Source organism: Zalophus californianus, chromosome 9, assembly GCF_009762305.2.
Source record: "Zalophus californianus isolate mZalCal1 chromosome 9, mZalCal1.pri.v2, whole genome shotgun sequence".
Lineage (NCBI taxonomy): Eukaryota > Metazoa > Chordata > Mammalia > Carnivora > Otariidae > Zalophus > Zalophus californianus.
Window position 1 is genome coordinate 33,707,228 of NC_045603.1, and position 20,446 is coordinate 33,727,673.

The 20,446-nt window shown below is 35.5% G+C and overlaps 1 pseudogene; it reads left to right on the forward strand.

The window, feature by feature from the left end:
* Positions 1-1,671: 1,671 nt before the first annotated feature.
* LOC113922404 lies at positions 1,672-19,720 on the forward strand (annotated as a pseudogene).
* The last annotated feature ends 726 nt before the right edge of the window (positions 19,721-20,446 follow it).

Genomic DNA, 20,446 nt, shown 5'->3' on the forward strand with positions numbered 1-20,446 from the left:
AAAAATCTTAAAAAAAGTAAAGTAAGCCAATTCTGAAAGAAAATATAATTAGCGTCATTTAATAAATCAAAGGTAATATATATCAAAGGTATATATATATCAAAAGCCCCTAGTTGGCAGCTTTTTAGTGTTTTCTTTTAGGAAATAATTTTCTACCTTTGATGATAAGTGATTATTGTTCCTGAGATACGTATGGATGAAACAAAGCAAAGATTCTGAGTGTAACTTTACTATTTCAATTTGTTGCATGCCACATTAGTGGTGAAATCCAGGAACACACATAAATATAGCTTAGCATTCACTTAGAATTCAGAGAAGGAATGATCAAAAATAGTAAACTGAATAATTCTTCTTCAACCAAGTTCTGTTCATAACTTATGGCTTTGTAATCGTGCATCCTTAAAATTTGGTTTCTTCATTTAAAACTATGATAATTAAAAAAAGATTTCTTATGACTTACTTATTTCCAGGGTTGGGGCGGGGAGAGAATTAAGTTTGTTAAGGAAAATGGATGCATGATTAATTATAATTTTTCATGTAAGTTTATCTTTATTTTGAGGGTTAAATAAAGAAGGGAGATGTTGGACAAACAGGAAACAGTTGCAAAGACAAAATGGATGGGGTTAAATCAGAATGGTCAAGAAATCTGTTAGACTTTAAAAAAAATACTTAAGAAGAGATACTAAGTTTGTAGCACATTTCTAAACCTATAAATGAAAAACAATATAGAACAAAAACTTCTTGCGATATATTGCTTCTTACATTTTTATTCATGACAGTATTGATAAATACTGTCTATTTTATCATCTTCTCTAAAGGAAGGGATGTTATGCAAATGATTTATCTAAATGTATGACTATAGATTTAATTTGAAGCAGCAAAATAGCTTATTCGGCTGTACCCAGATGGTATTATTCACTTGTCTCTACCCTATAAGGACTAGGAGCTATGAGAAAATATCACAAATACAATCTTTTCTGGCAAGATCAGTGTGGGAAATTGTTGTCTCAGAATCTGCATTTCTTCAGGGAAGTATTATTCCTCCTGTAGCAAGGAGACAACTGGTATGTGTTGATGTTTATCGTTAGTGTGTTATGATGGACTGATCTGGAGGGAAGCATTCATCAAACCCCACTATGACAACAAAGGCCAGAAGCGAGTGGTGGTAGGAAGTCATTGGAGGCAACAAATGGTACATGGGTAAGATGTGGTGGTTGACACAGGTTGGATAATGGTAAGGCATAGTTGAACCTTACCCTTCAAAGTAAGTGTTGAACAGGTGTCCAACAGAAACTTTCATGTATTTACCATCTCAGAAAGAAGTGGAGAACTATATAGATCAGATTTTGCTATGACTGTATTTTATGGTCATTGTTACATATTCATGTTCATAATTTATGTAACTTTAAATCCAAATTCCTGCAGGTTTTGTATTATAGTCTTTAAAACAAAGGGGGCTTTTTTTCCTCTAGGGTCCCCAGAAAGGGGACCTTTAGATGAAAATCTAAAAACAGCATTTAATTCCAGAGCCAAGCATAAGGGGGGATGAAAGGAGTAACTGGGAATCAGAAAGAGAGAAAAGCAAGATGACACCTTTGAGCCTGTGTCCAAAAAAAAAAAAAAAAAAAAGAAGGGATATAGAGAACTTGACTAGGCCCACCTGTGGGTGCCATGGAAAGACTGGGAGTCAGCTACCAGAAAACGGGCTCCCCATCACTGCTGCAGGTAAGTACATTAGGCCCTGCCTGGGGCTGTGTAATTTTTCCACTTCCACAAATCTTACAGAAAAGTTGAACACGGTAATCAATCTAAGCAATATTTCTTAGGAAGAGGCTAAAGCAAATTGGAGTGTCAGAAATCTGGAAAGTGAATGACATTTTGAAACGTTCATGACTGATTTTACTTTTACGGAAGAACAAGTAAAGCAGCTCCAATTCTGACAAAAAAGTGGCGGGGGGTAAGAGGAGATGGCGTGACTGTAGCAGAAAGATGGTGGCAGCAGAAAAGCCAATTCACATATTCAACTTTGGCTTTGTAAGTAAGTGATTTCTTTCTCTATTATGAGAAGAGGGTTAACATTAGAACAGTGGCAGAACCTCATCTTTAAAATGAGAGAAATAATAAAATCTGTAGAGTGTTGATTTATCAAGTAAATGCAATGACTTCTCTAAAGGATATGGGAGCTTTAAAAAATTTCTGCCTTTTTGTTTGAGTTTTAAACTCATTCTTTATGGGTCAGTAATTCTAGATCTTCCTCTTAGGATCCAGTTATTTGATTTCTAATGAAATATTAGGTCTTAAATATTCATAGAAATCTTAGACATTCTAAAAGGTTTTAGAGATCCGATAGATTCTAAGCTATGATATCTCTTCATTTTTCCCTTCTGAGCTGTTCTTTGCACCTGTCCCAGCCCCCTTCTTCCTCAGGACTCCCTGAGGTAAGAAAATCATTATCCCTACTCATTACCAGTCTCATTTTTTTTTTTTAATTTAGAGGTAACACAGGATGTGTACATATGTCAATAAGATATCATTTGCCTTACGGGCACACATACATCTTTTCACCATAGTTATTCTGGCTTAGGAATCCCTCATATTATGTTTTTGGTGGTTTGCCTATATTCTGTCTCATGGGAACCACACTTGTAATAAAACAACCATATAATTTATAGTGGCAAATGTTACTTAAGATTGAGAAACTTTCTTAAATTAAGGTAGATCATTATTTTAGTTGCCTAAGGTAAAGAATTCTTGCCAGAACTCTAAGATGTTTGGTTTGGATGACTTTTTTTTTCTTTCTTTTTTTTTTTTTTGACTTTTTTTTCTTTAGACACATGATTAGCTCACTGTTTCAGTACAGTAAAAAGAGTTCTTTTTCTTAAGGATTACAGATCCCTGCTTATTCTCACAACCTCTTTTTCTAAAAATATAACAGAAGCAAAACCAATAAACTAGTATTGGACTTACTGAAATTTTATTAACTTTTATTTGTTAAACCTTAAGGTATGAAATCCTAAAATAGAATTATTTTACTCTCTTCAGTTTACTGTCACTGTTGCAATAAAACAACAGGGAAAAATAATTTTCTAAACTAAATGCTTTGTTTTTTAGTTATCCATGATTATTTTGTTGTTTGACCTAAAGTAAATACTATTTTTGTTTTGTTTTGTTTTGTTTTTAACTATCAGTAATTATTTTTTTGCCTGTCCACAACTTTTAAAACACTGTACTTCGTTAGGGGTGGGAAGAGGTAATCTTCATAAAAATATTTTTTCACAATTTAAAATTTTAAAGTGCCAACTAAATGGTTTATGAATTTCAAGAATATGCTTGTAGAGCCAGGTCTATTGCTCTGGTAATAGTAAAGTATTGTAACTTCATAATAATTGCTGTAATAACATACTCACTCTGTCGGAACAAATGAAGGGAGTTCCTATAACCTATCAAATGAAATCATTATAGTTATAGATACTAAACATAAGGTTTCTTATAAGTTGATTGGTTTCTATTTAAAAGGAACCATCTTGTTAGTCTGAACATGCTTACATCATAATAATTATGATCCTTATTTATTTCCTAACATATCAGTCAATAAATGAATTACTGGTCACAATATTAGATAGGTAGATAATTCAGCTCTTAAATTCAATTAGTATTTCTGTGGGCCCTTCTGCTTATAGTTTTTTAATTTAATTTAATTTAATTTAATTTAATTTAATTTAATTTAATTTAATTTAATTGAGACAGAAAACAGGGGAGGGTAGAGGCAGAGGGAGAAGCAGACTTCCCGCTGAGCAGGGAGCCCGATGTGGGCTCCTGGACCCCGGGATCATGACCTGAGTGGAAGGCAGTCACTTAACCAACTGAGCCACCCAGTCGCCACTGCTCATGTGGTTTTAACACATAAAAATCTGATCACCATTTCCCTGTTGGACTTTTCCCTTTCTTCTTTAGATCATTTCCACAGTCCATTTCCACATAACATGGACTCAGATGTTAGACTTCTCTCTGATTCTTTCACTGGCTGCTTAATTCTTCCATCTCTTTATTCTCTGAGCTGGGAATTTCATTATTTTTCTCCTCATAGCCTTTCCTTCAGTAAGACATGGCTTTCATTTTTTTCTGAGCCCGGTTAGACATCTTCATAATTTGGTGCCAGGAAAATGCCAACAATACTGTTTTGTTTTGTTTTGTTTTGTTTTATTTGCTGTAGAAGTTGCACTAGACAAGAAGTTTATAGATCTGATTCCCACCCACAGCGTCTATTACACTTTGGTTGGATGATCATATTCTTGTTCAGGGACTTAGAATTGTCCTGTTAAATGGAGGAGGTGACATTGGTTGTCTTTAAAATCTTTGCATCTTTATGTTCCGTCTACCAGTATCAATAGGCCTCAATAGATTCCCATTTCTTCAAAGTGAATTTAATGGAACAAAGATTATTTATTCCTTGGATCACCTTTACTCTACGATAAATGAGTCTTTTAGGAAAATTCTCTAAATAGGGCTTGAGAACTGCTCCTCAGTCCCCACTGTGTAATTATATTTTTCTTCTATTAGGCAGTTCTGGGAAATATATATATATATATATATATATATATATATATATATATATCTCACCACTTCTGCTAATTACCTTATTTTGTGAACTACTAATTCTCTCATAGCCTACTAAATAACATAAAAATCTTTCCTCTCTAAATTGTGAAGAATTATCTTTCCTGGCTTCAATAATTCCCTGGAATTTGTTTTTTCACACAATGCTACATTTCATACGACACCATATAGGTAACACTCACTCCTCACCGAACTTAGACTTAAGCATTTCTCAATTACAACATACAAGACCCAAATTAATTTCATATATAAAATATGTAACAGAAAAAACTTAGTTGTTACTTATTCCCAATTGCCTCCTAAATAGATTATATTAATTGGATAAGTGTGTCAATAACTTTGTCACTTTGTCACAGTGTGTCAATAAATGTCAATAACATTGACATTTAAGTACTTCAACATTAAAAAGTGGGCATATGGGAGTTAGTTAATGTTACAACTTGATGCAGTTAGTATTCTAATCAAGAACCTGGACCCAGGTGTGATGGTTTACCATTTTATGAGAAAGGTCTTAATTCATATTAAATATTTATCCTGATGTAAGCCAGATGCTTTGATAATTAGCATAATAATGATATTAATAGTTTGTCGAGTTATTATTAGCATAATGAACATTAGAAATGGGTTTTCACAGGTGAAATTATAAGTATTCAAGATCTGTGGATTTGCTAAGTTCTTTAGAGACACTTTCTTCGCATGAACAGTGTATAAGACTCCAGCCAGGTCTGGGGCCTTTGTCTAGGAAGGGAAGCCAAGGTTTCATTTCCCAAGTGGATTTATGTCCTGCCATCATTAGAAGGACTCCTGGTTCCCTGGCGACAACTAGGTTAAAAGATTTCTGCTTCTGGCATAATTCTGAGTGAACTCTTTGGAATGATGTCAAGTGAACATGTCATGGAAACAACCTCTGAAAAGACAGGAATATATCATGAATCTTGCCAAACAGTGTGAATGAAAGAGTTTTATGCCTGCACAATAATACATGATTATTTACTAAACGTCTATATGTGGCAGATATGATCCGAGAATCTGTTACTTTCATTATAAACTGGTCGTGATGCTACATGGTAGACTAAATTCTGACTACCACAAACTTCTTTGAGAGTGACTAATAAATGAACTAAGAGTTGTTGATGACTTTTTGGCTTGGGTTGCTTGGCAACAGAGTCTCTGTTGGTGATCACCTTGAAAGGTGTGGCTGCAAGTTGGAAGACAGAAGTAAGAAACATGAATTATACTTCAAAAAAAGGGGGAGTGTTGGATAGTGGGAATGTTTAGAAAGAAAGAGACAGGGACAAGAGAAGTGGCCGCATGTGGCTATTGAGCACTTAAAGTGCAATTAAAGTGTTTCCTCACCTCACCACTCATATTGAAATGTGAAATATACTTATCAATATTAATAATTAAATGCTACTAATGAAAAAATTAAAATACTGGAAGAATCTTTGTTGAATTAATAGAATTTTAGAGCCAGGCATAGCTTTTCCAAGCAAAACAAAACCAGATAGAATTTTTGACGTTTTTGGTACATAAAAAGGTAAAAGAAAAGATACACAGTGTTTAAAAAAAAAAGTAGAAAATGTCAATTTGTATTGGCAGCATTGAGCAACCAAAATAGCATATAGCTCATTTTCTCAAGTTAAATAGCATATATACACAAAGCCACAATAAAATAATATGGCATATACTGCAATTACAATCGGAAAAGATTAAGAAAGAGTAGTTAAAAAAAGCTATAGATGTACAAATAGATTTTCAACCTCATTCATACATAAAGATACAAAAATAAAGCATGAGATTCTGTTTTTCCCATCAGATAGACATATATGAAAAGTGGTCTAATACCCAGTATTGGTGAGAGGGTAGGTAACTAAGAACTGCCACAAATTTGGAGTGGGGAAATAAAAGGATGTAAGGAAGGAAATTTGGCCATATCTATCAAAATGTATAATGTAGGTACTCTTTGTTCCAGCATTTCATATCTATTAATGTGATCTTGGACAGACTCAGAAGAAAGAATTATCAAAACATATGTTCAAAGCTATTCATTGCAACATAATAATTTAAACAACTAGAAATAAAATCAATAACCAGTATTAAGTAGAAAACTGGTGGAATGAGTTATAATGTGTCAATACCATGGCATATGACAAAGCTTTTATGCAGACAAAAAAATGACTATCTATATTGATATAGTCAGATCTCATTTTAATGTAAAAATTAAAACAGAATCTTTATAAGCATATTTGTATAGTTTTTAAATATATTAATTAAATTATTTTAGTAGAATACATAAGAAACTCAATAGTGGTTAATTTTTGAGAGAAGTCAGAGTAGGGCCAGGTAGGTGAAGTACTTTTACTTTCCACTTATAATGTCTGAACTACCTGAATGATATATGGTACTTTTATTTTAAAATAATAACAAATATGTAGTTTTTCTTTAAGTGTCCAATAATAAAAATTACAAAGAAAATTTTAGGCATGAATACATATTTGATGAGCTTGAGGAATAATATTATTACAGGTAAATGTTTTAGGAGATCTTATAGCCTGTTATAGCATAGACCTTAGTTATCTGAGATATCAAATTACTTATTATTTGAATATTATCCCTAGTTAAAATAATAGTAAATATAAAAGTGTGTGAATTTTGGCCCTAAAATAACTTATAAAGACTATAGTAACAGGAGTGGAATTTAGTGATTCATCACTTACATGTAATACTCAGTGCTCAAATTCTACTCCTGAAGCCAATATTACACTATATGTTAACTAACTAGAATTTAAATAAAAAGTTGAAAAAAATATTAATATATACATATATATTTTTTAGATGGGGGGCAGAGGGAAAGGGAGAGAGAAAATCTTAAGCAGGCTCCACGCCCAGCATGGAGCCTGATGTCACAACCCTGAGATCGTGACCTGAGCTGAAATCAGGAATCAGACGTTTAACTGACTGAGCCACCCAGGTGCCCCCAAAATATTAATATATAAAAAGAACTATAGTTACATGATAGTTTGGATGATTGGAAGAGATCTTTAGATACTTTAAGAATACTGTAAGTTGCTATTTATAAAATTACAAATCTTTCTTCATGGCTTTCATATTAAACAAAACCAAAACACTGGTTATAGTAAATACACATGAGAATTTTTTTCTAGGTGTACAGTAGGTATAATTCAAGTTACACAGTATTTAGGAGAGAGAGAACCAGCAATTTTCTTTCATGGGACCATTGGATTTCTAGGACAGAGAAACCAATTTTTGGTATATGACTAATCTGGATTGGATTGTATAATCTGATTTATCAGGAGGAAAAGAGAATTGTAGATATCTTTTAATTAGATTTGAATTGAGATGGGAATAATTATTTGTTATCACATGTTTAGAAGATAAAAGGCGTTCAATAATATTTGTGGAAGGAATTAATAAATTACTGGGTGAGTATATGATCTATATCTAATACAAAACAGCAACTTAAAATTTCTTATTATGGATTACAAAAATGTATTTCATTCTAAATAAAATAAATAAATAAATAAAAATAAAAATAATAAAAAAATAAAAAAATTCTATTTCATTCTAAATAAAACATTAGTACTTTCCCATCTCCATTTAGGCCTAATAAACACACACACACACACACACACACACACACACACACACACACTCACACACATACAAGTGGGATGGACAAACAGGTTAGGAAAACTTGATATCATTATTTAGAATAAAATTAGCACATATAAGGTGAGTTGATGACCAAGTAGAGGATATACTAAAGATCTAAAGAATATAATAAATGGATAAAGAAGATGTGGTATATACATACAATGGAATATTATGCAGCCATCAAAAAAATGAAATCTTGCCATTTGCAACAACATGGGTGGAACTAGAGGGTATTATGCTAAGCAAAATAAGTCAGTCAGAGAAAGACAAGTATCATATGATCTCACTGATATGAGGAATTTGAGAAACAAGACAGAGGAGCATAGGGGAAGGGAGGGAAAAATGAAACAAGACAAAACCAGATATGGAGACAAACCATAAGAGACTCTTAATCTCAGGAAACAAACTGCTGGAGTGAAGGGGGGGTGGGAAGGATGGGGTGGCTGGGTGATGGACATTGAGGAGGTTATGTATTATGGTGAGTGCTGTGAATTGTTGTAAGACTGATGAATCACAGACCTGTACCCCTGAAACAAATAATACATTATATGTTAATAAAAAATAAAAAAAATAAAAAAAATAAAAAAATAAATATTTCTAAAAAAATGTAATAACTGCTTTAAAAAGTAAACAAATGATAAAATAGACATAATTTACAATCTGTTTCTATCTAAAAAATGATGACTTAGCAATAATCATGTTATTTTTGTCAACTTAGATGCAAAATTTTAAAAAAGTAGAACCAACAGTTTCATCTGAATTCTCCCATATTGAACCTTTCAGGGATCAGATTAACTAAATTATTGCCATATATCCATATACCCTGTGTAGAAAAGTTTTTAAGTCACATATTTAGTGTTTTTAACCATATTTTATATAAAAATAGATATATTTGGACAGAATTCATAATGCCACACTCCTTAGAAAGAAGACCAATGTGAATAAAAATCACATATTTGTATCCAGAATTCTTACTGAATTCCATGAATATATATTTCTTGAATGAGTTAGAAATATTATTTCAAATGAGTAGGCTTTTTTTTGCTTTTTGTTTTCATTCCCTAAAGGTGGTATACCTCCATTAACATTCATCCTGATATCTTGCATGTTATAACATGACAAGAACCATTGTTCAGCTGAATAAATGTTTTCAAGGAATAATAATATTTCGATAAGCATATATATGTTCTCTAGGGAAGAAAACATGTTTGAAGAAAACATCCCCTGTTTTCTAATTGTTAATAACTTATAACCCAATTCAGCTTTCTAAGTGGCTGCTCTGGAATAAAAATTCCCATAAAATACCTGTATAATCTCAGAAGACAGTATCACCGTCAGCCTAAATTAAAATGCGATGAGCAGATTCAGTGTGTTAAAAATAAGAAGAAAAAGTAAATATGAGGATCAGAGTCAGGTGGGGAACACTGAAATTTCATTTGTCTGAGCCATTTTCATCATGTCTGCCAGCCTTAGCAGTAGGAAACAACTTTTAAATCCAAGGTGTATACCTGCATACTCATTTAGGGAGATGTCATCACCCTTTCTTAATTGAAATACTTTTCTATTTAAGCTCAGTTCTTAAAAACTGAAATTTAGGAATTCATCTACTTGTATGTTTAGCACATCTTTGGATTTAGAAGGATATATTTATTTGTGAAAATATGACATGCCCAATCAGATGTGTGTTGAAAACAGATTAACAAACCATTCTAACTCTACTTAGAGTTATGTTACCTTCAAAAACTTATTGTTAGACCATTCTAAAACTTCCAAAACTTAGTTACTACAGAACTGCCTAAGGGCATATCAAACAATTTACCAAATTGTGAAATATAGTTATTTATAATAAAATACAATTCACTCATTTATTTAAGTATCTAGGATACAAATCTAATTTGTATTAGATTGTAATCAGGCTAAATGAATATCTGTATCAAAGATGGAGTATAATAAATGAGTATAATCAAGGCTAAAATAATACTATAGATGAGGAAGGGAAATTGTATTGAATTATGTTGGGAAAAATCAGAATGGTAACATTTGAGTTGCGTCTTAAAGAAATAAATTTGACTTTACTTTAAAAAACTATTCTAATTTTTTAGAAAGGCTTTTACCTTTTTAGAGGTACTTAGAGCCTTTATTATGAAAAGAAACTTTTAACATATTATGTTAAATATACCTTTAAATAGCTAAACCTTTCAAGAGAGCACTATCTAGTTTTTTTCTAAATAATATCAACCCTGAAAAAAAAATGTTTCTCAAGATTCAACAAGATTCATGAAGGAGCATGTGTTTATTTCAAGGTCTATCATTCCTGAGAGATACAGGCCCAAGCCTGCTTGGTCTGTGACAGCTAATAATCCTCAGAATTGAAAAGAACTATTACTTTTATATTAGTTATGCTCTGTACCTGTACCTGTTTGGCAAATTAAGTCCCAAGCTTTGAACGTCTGATTTTACGAGCAAGCTCAACTTCTGTTCATCGAAGGCAATTTAGCTGCCGCACAACTAAAACAGCAGTGGTTGTCCTAAATCTGTTGGTGCCTGAGGAAAGGAGAATGAGACAGTTTCTAATTTGAATGGGATGTAGGTGGTGGGTGGTGGGCAGGCATGCCGGTGTCAAAGGATGAAGCTCTTACGAAAATGTCAGGTACACAACAGGAGTCTTAGAGAGAGATTTTATTTGAGAGAGTGGAGACTTAACTTGAAGGAGGGGCCAAATCACCTGTGTGTAAGAAGCCCATCTTCTGATTGTAGTCCTTCTTCACAGGAGAGCAATGTATTCATCTTCAAGGAAAGCCCAGTTGGGCAAGTTTTTTGGGAAGAGTGTCCATGGTGCCCTAAAGTACCAAGGCATCCAGGTTGGGGAGCCCTGGCTTAAATCAGTGAGGCAGTTTCAACTGGATAGGAACATAAAGAAAATGATGATCTAGTCCCTGGTGGCTGTTCAAAAGCTCTTTAAAGTTCATTGACATTATAAAACACCAAAGGCAAACTCACTTAGTTCATTTTAAACTTGAAAAGAAAGATGGGTGGGGGGAATAATTTGAGCACCTTCATCTCAGTGGGGAGTTGTAAATCACTGTAGTCCTTAAAACATGAAAGGAACTTATTTCACTGCAGCATGTCTCTTAATTTTGTCGTTCTGTGGATGAAAGTACTTTCCATAGAAACTGAAAAAGAATATCGTAATAGAGCCGCCAGCATAAAAGCATATAAAGTTAATTCTTTCATATGGCTTTTTAAACATACCAATAAAATTCTGTAGCTTTTGACGACCTTGTAAGCAACAGAATTACAAATGGGAGTAATTTAAGTTTTCATTATCTAGTCCTCCTGATCCTGAAAGGTAATAAAGGAGTAAGTTTTAGTGAAAAAGCCTATCATAATAGGCCAGGCTTGAAACTTGCAATAAACATGATGGGACTGCATTAATGGCAAAGGATTCCTAGCAAGACATAACAGGGTGGAATTAGTGTTGGAGCAATTATTTTAGCAGTATGCTCATTTTCTTTATGTAATGTATGACCTTAATCACTTGTAGGCAAATTCAATCATGAGGCAATGCTCCTGCTATTTACACTTAGAAACGTTGGCAGTGCACGGTGGATGAAAATTCTTCACACATGGCTTCTTCTTCAACAAAGGAAGTTTCCTATAGCTTTTTATTTGTTTTCAATTTTTCAACTCAACAAAAGGATGGGGATCTGGCTTTTGAAAATAAGCCCTTGGAAAGGAGCCGCAGATAGGTGTCAACAAGCCTAGGCCTGCTTTCTCCTCCACAAAGCAATGCATTTCTTTTCTTTTGTGCTAAACGATATATGTGGGGAAATAGACCCCAGGTTCATGTGAAATTGAGACTAAACTTGATTGTTATTCAGCATTCTGCGTTATACCCAAGAAGGTTCTGACTGTAGTATACTAAACCCAAGAACACAACCACAACAAAAATATAAAAGAATGGGTTGGTGAATATGGGTGTGGGTGGCAGTTTCATGTTGGTGGGCCAAGACGGGTCTGATGCAATGCTTCATGGAAGTGTTTGCCTCGAAACAGACTTTTCTATAGAATATAAAAGTTTCAGATAAAACTCTATATAAGTAGTATTAATTTGAGAACAATTATAAATTTCTTTAGATTTAAATTCTAGCTGGCACATGCTTCAGTTCTTTTATATTCTCATAATATTTTATTCATATCTCTTACCATTCGGTACTACCTATTTCTGTTATTAGATGCTTACTTACCTCCTTTAGGATAAGAACTAATAATGAAGGTTTATCTTTGTATCTCCAATATCTGCCCTAGGCCTGGTACATACAATAGTTAACAAAAAGTGACCTTAATATGTGTAAGATATAAGGAGTCCTTTGTTTGATAAATAAATGACTTGATTAAGTCTTGAGAGAGAGAGCGATATTTATTGTCAGACCATTTATAAATTAGACATCAGCTTTTATGATTATCCCAAACTTTCCACAGACTCTCCAGTTAAAGATACTCTAGAAACCTTATATTAAAACCGTTAGTCAAAATACTCGTCTCAACAAAACTAACTGACCAAAAGTTTAGAGTTATGTGTTGAAGGGATTGGGGGAAATAGGGAAACAAGAGCATTCAGAGGTTGGATTTAGCAAAGTATTTTCATCATATCTAAAGTATCTAGATATGATATATAAATGTCTAACATATTAGACATTTAATATATATGTGTACATATATGTATATCTAAAAATTCTAGAACATGTGGATCTATGGGATTATTGGATTCAAGTAAAGAGACTGCATAGCACTAATGGAGCAATCTGCAACACTGTTTGTAGGATACTTAGAGATAATACATAAATGTGGAAAAGACGATAGTGCAGTTAAATGTAAGTGAATAAATCACTATACACAATGGATGTCAATTTGAAAAGAGGTTTCTAACATCATGACACAGGCTCTATCTTTGTTGTAATTCACATTTGTAATTATCATTGGTGATTCTAACTTATCGACATGCTTGAAAACACAGTATTGGAAAGGATTCTAAGTACAGGATTTATGATGCCATATAATATTGACTGATCAAACCTAACTATATTTCACACACACACACATACATAATACATATTGAAAAAGAAAATTAGGGCTTTATTGGAAGTTACTTCAATTTAAGTCGATAGTATGATGTCAAATGAGCTAACCACAGTATGCTCCTGAACTTATACTCATCTATCCATTGGGGATATCTTAGTCTTCTTATCTAGTTAGGTTAGGATACCACTGTGTACACTATTTCTGAGTACCACACCAAGAAAGACATTGAAAAAGACAAATCTTGCTCAAAAGAGAGAATCTTGGATGAAAAGGAAACCATGGTATAAGAGATCGTTTCGTGGAAAAAAGGGGGAACATCTAAAAGCTATTCATAAAGGCAAACACTATACTCAGACTAGAAGCGAGAAACTCCCTCAACTCTGACTCCAAAAGAATTAGAAGACTCCAAGCCCCTATCTGAGCTTCTCTTGCTGAGACACCAGATTCTGTGCCCAAGTTGATATTAGAGTTCAAACTTTACGGTCAGATCATTGCAACTTTACAATCCTGATCTTTACATCTTGATCACCATTCATTATGGAAACCTCTCTTTTATATACCATTTACCCAATCTCACTCTCATACAAAGCTGTTATTTCCCTCACCCCCCTTGCCGCACCTTTTAAATATGCCTAATGAATTACTAGTCTAATATTTAAAAATATTTATAAAACAAAATAAAATAAAAAGCCAACTCTTTCTACCTCTCTTACTAGAAGAAAACTCTTAAATCTTTCCCCAAAAGAAAATATTTGTTTTTCCACATGCTCAAAGTCTGGAAGGATCATAATCATTACTGATTCCCAAACGCTTATACTCTACTCTCATGTAATATCCTGAAACCTCTACTGTTTACAGAGATGCTGTTTACAGAGATGCTGACACCTTTGAGTCATCTTAGATCCTGCATTCTCCCTCATACCTAATTCATCACGTCCTGCTAAATATGTTTTTGAACTATCCCTTCTTTTCTATAGCAACTGCCCTAGGTCCAGACTATCATTACATCTTAGGTGGACTATTAAAGTAACCATTTAATTGGGCTCCTTGCCTTCATTCTTACCTGTCTTTACTTCACCTTTGATACCACTGCAAGTAACAGCACATGAAAGCATGTTTAATTTATATCAGTAGAGTGTGATTTGACTATATTTGAAAGTAGCTTCAAGGAGCAATTAATCATATTGTTATAGTCGGTGAATAATCTGGAATGTCATTCTTCAGGTCACCAAATATAGAATATGATTTGCTTGTAAAATAATTAGTTCCTCACCCCCATAAGCTATACTCCTACAGGCTGAGTCCTTGGAAATCTAGCTCCGTACAAATGCTCCCTCTGACTTGAAGGGGGGGAGATACTTTCTGAGGCATTTTTTAAAGGGTTATCATTATCTATCTGGCTGAAACATGGCTCTAAGCTCATGTATCCACCCCTCAAAACCACTCCTGCAAGTGCAACTACTCCTGGCTTTCCTCAGGGAATAAAGTGATCCACTGACACAGAAAATGTTTAAACTCCCCTTCCACTCCCAGTCTTGACTCTCTTTGACAGTAAAGAAATTTGTCCTGGCCCACATATCATAGGACTAAAAGAACTTCCGGACATGGAAGTTAAGGAGGAAATAGAATGAGTTTCTGATCTTCGGAACTGGAAGCAGCTTTGAATTTAATCAGGGCGTTGGGCTCATATTTGAAAACAGATAACGAATCCTTGTTTAGTGGTTAGAGAAGCAGAGAAAGGAAGGTACAGTTTGGACTGGAAAGGACTGAGCTCAGGAAAGACACAGAATCAGAAATTCCTAAGTGTTCCCTCCTAAGTTGAATGATTCTTGTAACTAGCTAAATCTTGAACCAGTATGTTGCCCGTCAAAAGTTAATACCCTTAAAAAGGCAATCACATTGTTGAGTAACAGTGTGTTAATAAACTGCAATAAGCTCTACTGCTGAGAAAAAAAGTCCTGAAAAAGATTAAATATCAAGGTCACATTCCAACATTAGATAAACTTTCAGGAAAAAATTGCCCAAACTGACAAAGAAGAGTATTGGATATGCTTTTAGTGGACCCTCTGGGTTTTAACAGATTCTACCAGGGTGTGTAGCTTTAACTGACTTTCTACACACCAGGGTATGTAGCTTTAACTGGTTTTCTGCTGATTAGGGCCATTTTACATCTCTGTAAAAGTAGAAGATAACATTAAAAAAAATGTTAGTAGTACAAATCAGTATGGCCCAGAAAGAAAGATAAAATTTATTTCTGCCCTCTAGAAAACATAACACCAAATATTACCCATTATTGCTGTATGGAAGATTAAGCAGTTTTGCATCTAATTAATTTTGCAGGTTAATTCCAGCATTTCTGAAGGCCCAATTGCCAAAATCTCTGAATTCATTATAGTATCTTATTGGTTCCCTCATCAATTCATGAGTTAAATAAAAATTTTGGCTCATGTTCATTTTATGTGAGAGTTATGATTTTGCATTTTTGTAAATCATAAATTAATAGCTGTATAGTTAGAAGGAAACCCTGGGAAGACCAATCAATAAATTCAGTGAACTCTCTGATAGGAAGGTACAAAGATTTTGTCACCTAGCCAAAAAATAGTGGTTGACTGACTTATTTCATGCAGATATCTGTACATCAAGAAGATGAAGTAGGAAAATCTTGCCAAGCAAAATAATTTTACACTTTAGCTATCTAGATGTATAGTATGTCTAAACATAGAAAGCTTTAATTTAGAGTTGCCTAAAGGCAGCAGGTGCTGGATATTTCTCATCATTTGGTTTCTATGTGAATGTTTCTTGCCAGCAATGAAACTCCCCATTTTCTACTAGTGTGGTGAAATTTTGGTAGAGGAATTTTTGTTAATCAAGATTAATGTTGCTTGGAGTATACATTTCTAAATATAAATTGCTTGGACCTTTTAATGAATGTTGCAGTGTATAATCACAAAACAACAATACCAATAAATACATCTTCCCTCTCTTCAAAATAGCTATTCTGTCATGAAATTTAATCGAATACAATTTGACTCAATAAACATTTTTTATGTACCTACTCTGATGAATAAAGCAATGTATTATATTCTGTCAGTGCTAAAAGAAATAGACAAGGCAGGTATTTGATCTGCAGGAGCTCCAGATCAACTAGGAGAGAATGAAATGCATAACTGTATGTAGAATGCAAGGTAGAATATAAGAATCCCAATACTATATACCTGCCTTTCATTTATGGATGATTAATTGATATGCTTTTTGAAATACTGTGGTGAGGGGTGCCTGGGTGGCTCAGTGGGTTAAGCGTCTGCCTTTGGCTCAGGTCATGACCCAGGGTCCTGGGATCGAGCCCTGCATCAGGCTCTCTCCTCTGCCGGGAGCCTCCTTCTCCTTTTCCCTCTGCCCACGCCCCCCCACCCTGCTTGTGATCTCTCTCATTCTCTCTCTCTCCCTCTGTGTCAAATAAATAAATAAAATCTTAAAAAAAAAAAAAAGAAACACTGTGGTGAGATGAGATGTAGTCCTTTCTTTAAAATGTGTACTCAGATTAATAAGAGAAATTTAAAAACTAAGAGATCCCATCATTTGAGTATTAAGCATTTGTCCTTTGTAGGAACTCATTTCAGTATCCCTGCAAATAAAGGAAGCAAGATAAGTACTGAGCAAGATGACAGGTGACTTCCTAAGTGGACCCAGCCTTCCCAAATGACACTGAATTCATATTGTTCAGATGCTAGGTTTATGAATGTAGAGTTATCCCAAGTTATTTTTTCTTTTAATCTTTATTTTAAATTAAATCAAAAGTAAAAAAAAAAAAATCCTTTCATTTCAAGAGAAGACCTCTGATAACTGTTAAAAGGCCATCACCACAAAGGAAAAATGGGGCTCATCATTGAGAATACAAGAATATGTTGTGGCTCTCAACTTGCTTCACCATAGTGAAAACTCAACCAGATCAATGCCAGTATAATGTAACTAAATATAAAAATCATGGCAGACATTTGAATATAAAAAGAAATTTATAATGGAGAGGCAGGATAATAAATTCATGGTTATAGACTAATGTTGTCTGAAGTTTCACTTTTCTCTGTAAATATTAATATTTTATTTAGATTCATGTAACATGTTAAAACACAAAGGATTTTTCTCTTGGATTTCTATCATTTGTACTTCTTTTGAGAAAATTCAACTTGATTAAAATTTTTTAATCACTTTGCAATTTTCAAGAATGCCTGTCATCTAAAAATTAATGAGTAGAGATGGCATGTGATCAGAACTATGCTTTCGGTAGACTATATTGGCCAATTTTCAAAGGAATTGTTATGGTAGGTCAAGATTAAAGCTGGAAAAGGAGAGACCGAGAAGGAAGTAGAGAAAAAGGCGTCCACAGATTACAGTACCTACAGCCAAGCTGCAGCTCAGCAAAGCTACAGTGGATATGCTGCCCAGTCCACTCAAGAACATGCACAGACCACCCAGGCATATGGGCAGCAAAGTTATGGAACCTATGGACAGCCCACTGATGTCAGCTATACCTAGGCTCAGACCACTGTGACCTATGGGCAGACCACCTATGCAACTTCTTATGGACAGCATCCTGCTGGTTATACTACTCCAACTTCCCCCTCCACCCACCCCAGGCATACAGTTTGTCCAGAGGGACGGCACTGGTGCTCATGATACCACCACTGTTACGGTCACTACCACCCAGGCCTCCTATGCAGCTCAGTCTGCATATGGCACTCAGCCTGCTTACCTAGCCTATGGGCAGCAGCTGGCAGCCATTGAACCTGCAAAACCGCAGGATGGTAACAAATCTGCTGAGACTAGTCAACCTCAATCTAGCACAGGAGGTTACAACCAGCCCAGCCTAGGATATGGACAGAGTAACTATAGTTATCCCCAGATACCTGGGAGTTACCTCTTGCAGCCAGTCAGGGCACCACCATCTTATCTTCCTACCAGCTATTCCTCTGCACAGCCAACTAGTTATGATCAGAGCAGTTACTCTCAGCAGAACACCTATGGGCAGCCCAGCAGCTATGGACAGCAAGTAGCTATGGTCAACAAAGCAGCTATGGGCAGCAGCTGCCCACTAGTTATCCCTCCCAAACTGGATCCTACAGCCAGGCTCCAAGTCAATATAACCAACAGAGCAGCAGCTACGGGCAGCAGAGTTCATTCCGACAGGACCCCCCCAGCAGCATGGGTGTTTATGGGCAGGAGTCTGGAGGATTTTCTGGACCAGGAAAGAATCAGAGTATGAGTGGCCCTGATAATGGGGCAGGGGAAGAGGGGGATTTGGTCGTGCAGGAATGAGCAGAGGTCGGCAGGAAGGAGGATGCAGTAGAATGGGTGTTGGAGAGCAAAGTGGCTTCAATACGTCCGATGGGCCCTTGGTCGAAGGACCAGATCTTGATCTAGGCCCACCTGTAGATCCAGACGAAGACTCTGACAACAGTGCAATTTATGTGCAAAGCTTAAATGACAATGGGACTCTAGATGATCTGGCAGACTTCATTAAACAGTATGGAGTTGTTAAGATGAACAAGAGAAACGGACAACCCACGATCCAGATCTACTTGGAGAAGGAAACAAGAAAGCCTCAAGGTGATGCTGCAGTGTCCTATGAAGACCCACCAACTGCCAAGATTGCCATGGAGTGGTTTGATGGGAAAGATTTTTAAGGGAGCAAATTCAAGTTTTCTTTTGCTAGGAAGAAGCCTCTGATGCACAGCACGCAGTGTGGCATGCCTCCCCGTAAGGGCAGTGGGATGCCGCAGCAACTCCCTGGAGGTCCGGGGAGCCAAGGAGGTCCTGGGGGCCCCAGTGGGTCACATGGGAGGCCGTGGAGGAAACGGGGTGGCTTTCCCCCAAGAGGGCCCCAAGGTTCCAGAGGGAACCCATCCGGAGGAGGAAACGTCCAACACCAAGCTGGAGACCGGCAGTGCCCCAGTCCAGGGTGTGGAAACCAGAACTTCCCCTGAAGAACAGAATGCAAGCAATGTTAAGGCTCCAAAGCTCGAAGCCTTCCTTCCAACCATCCTTTCCATCCCTGGGTGGTGACCGTGGCAGAGGCAGCCCTGGTGGCAGGCAGGGAGGAAGAGGTGGCCCCATGGACCGCGGTGGTTGGGGTGGGATGTTCAGAGGTGGTCATGGTGGAGACAAAGGGGGCTTCCATGGTGGCTGGGGCATGGACCGAGGTGGCTTTAGTGGAGGAAGATGGGGCGGCCCTGGTGGGCCCCCTGGACCTTTGACAGAACAAATGGGAGGAAGAAGAGGCGGTCGTGGAGGACCTGGAAAAATGGATAAAAGTGAGCACTGTCAGGAACGCAGAGACCAGCCCTACTAGATGCAGAGACCCCGCACAGCTGTTTTGACTACAGATTTATTTTTAAACCAGAAAATGTTTTAAATTTATAATTTCACATTTATAATATTAGCCACAGCATTATGATTATTCCTTTTCTGTACTTTAGTATTTTTTACCATTTGTGAAGAAACATTAAAACAAGTGAAATGGTAGTGGGGCAAGTTTTTTCTTCCTTCTTTTAAAGATGGTTGTTTAAGACTAAATAATGGGAACCCGTTGTGAGCACGCTATCATTGTAGAGAACCAAGAGGGCCTCCAACTGTAACAGTGGTGTTTGTGATGTTTTGTTTTGTTTTTAAATAAAATTCCAAATGTTCATAAACAATAATAAAAAAAAATTGAAGCTGGAAAAAGCCATTAGGAAGCTATTCAATGTATAAGTAAAAAATAAAGAATATCCACTGTAGGAGAGATTTTGTGGAAATGAATAGACTTGATTCTGAATGTGCAGTTGCTAGTATTTTTGTCTTTCAGAATTAAATATAATTGGTTACTTTTTACCTATAGACATTCTCCCAATAGTAAACTAGTATTTTTGAATGTCATTGTTAACTTAAGCCTGCTTCAATTTATAACACATCAAAAAGTTTGTCGTATTTGGTTCTAAACAACTATACTGATTTTTACAATGGCCTTTTGAAATTGCAACTGCCATGTGTTTTGATTAAGGAACTTGTCATATGAGCATCCTAATGCTTCCCTTCT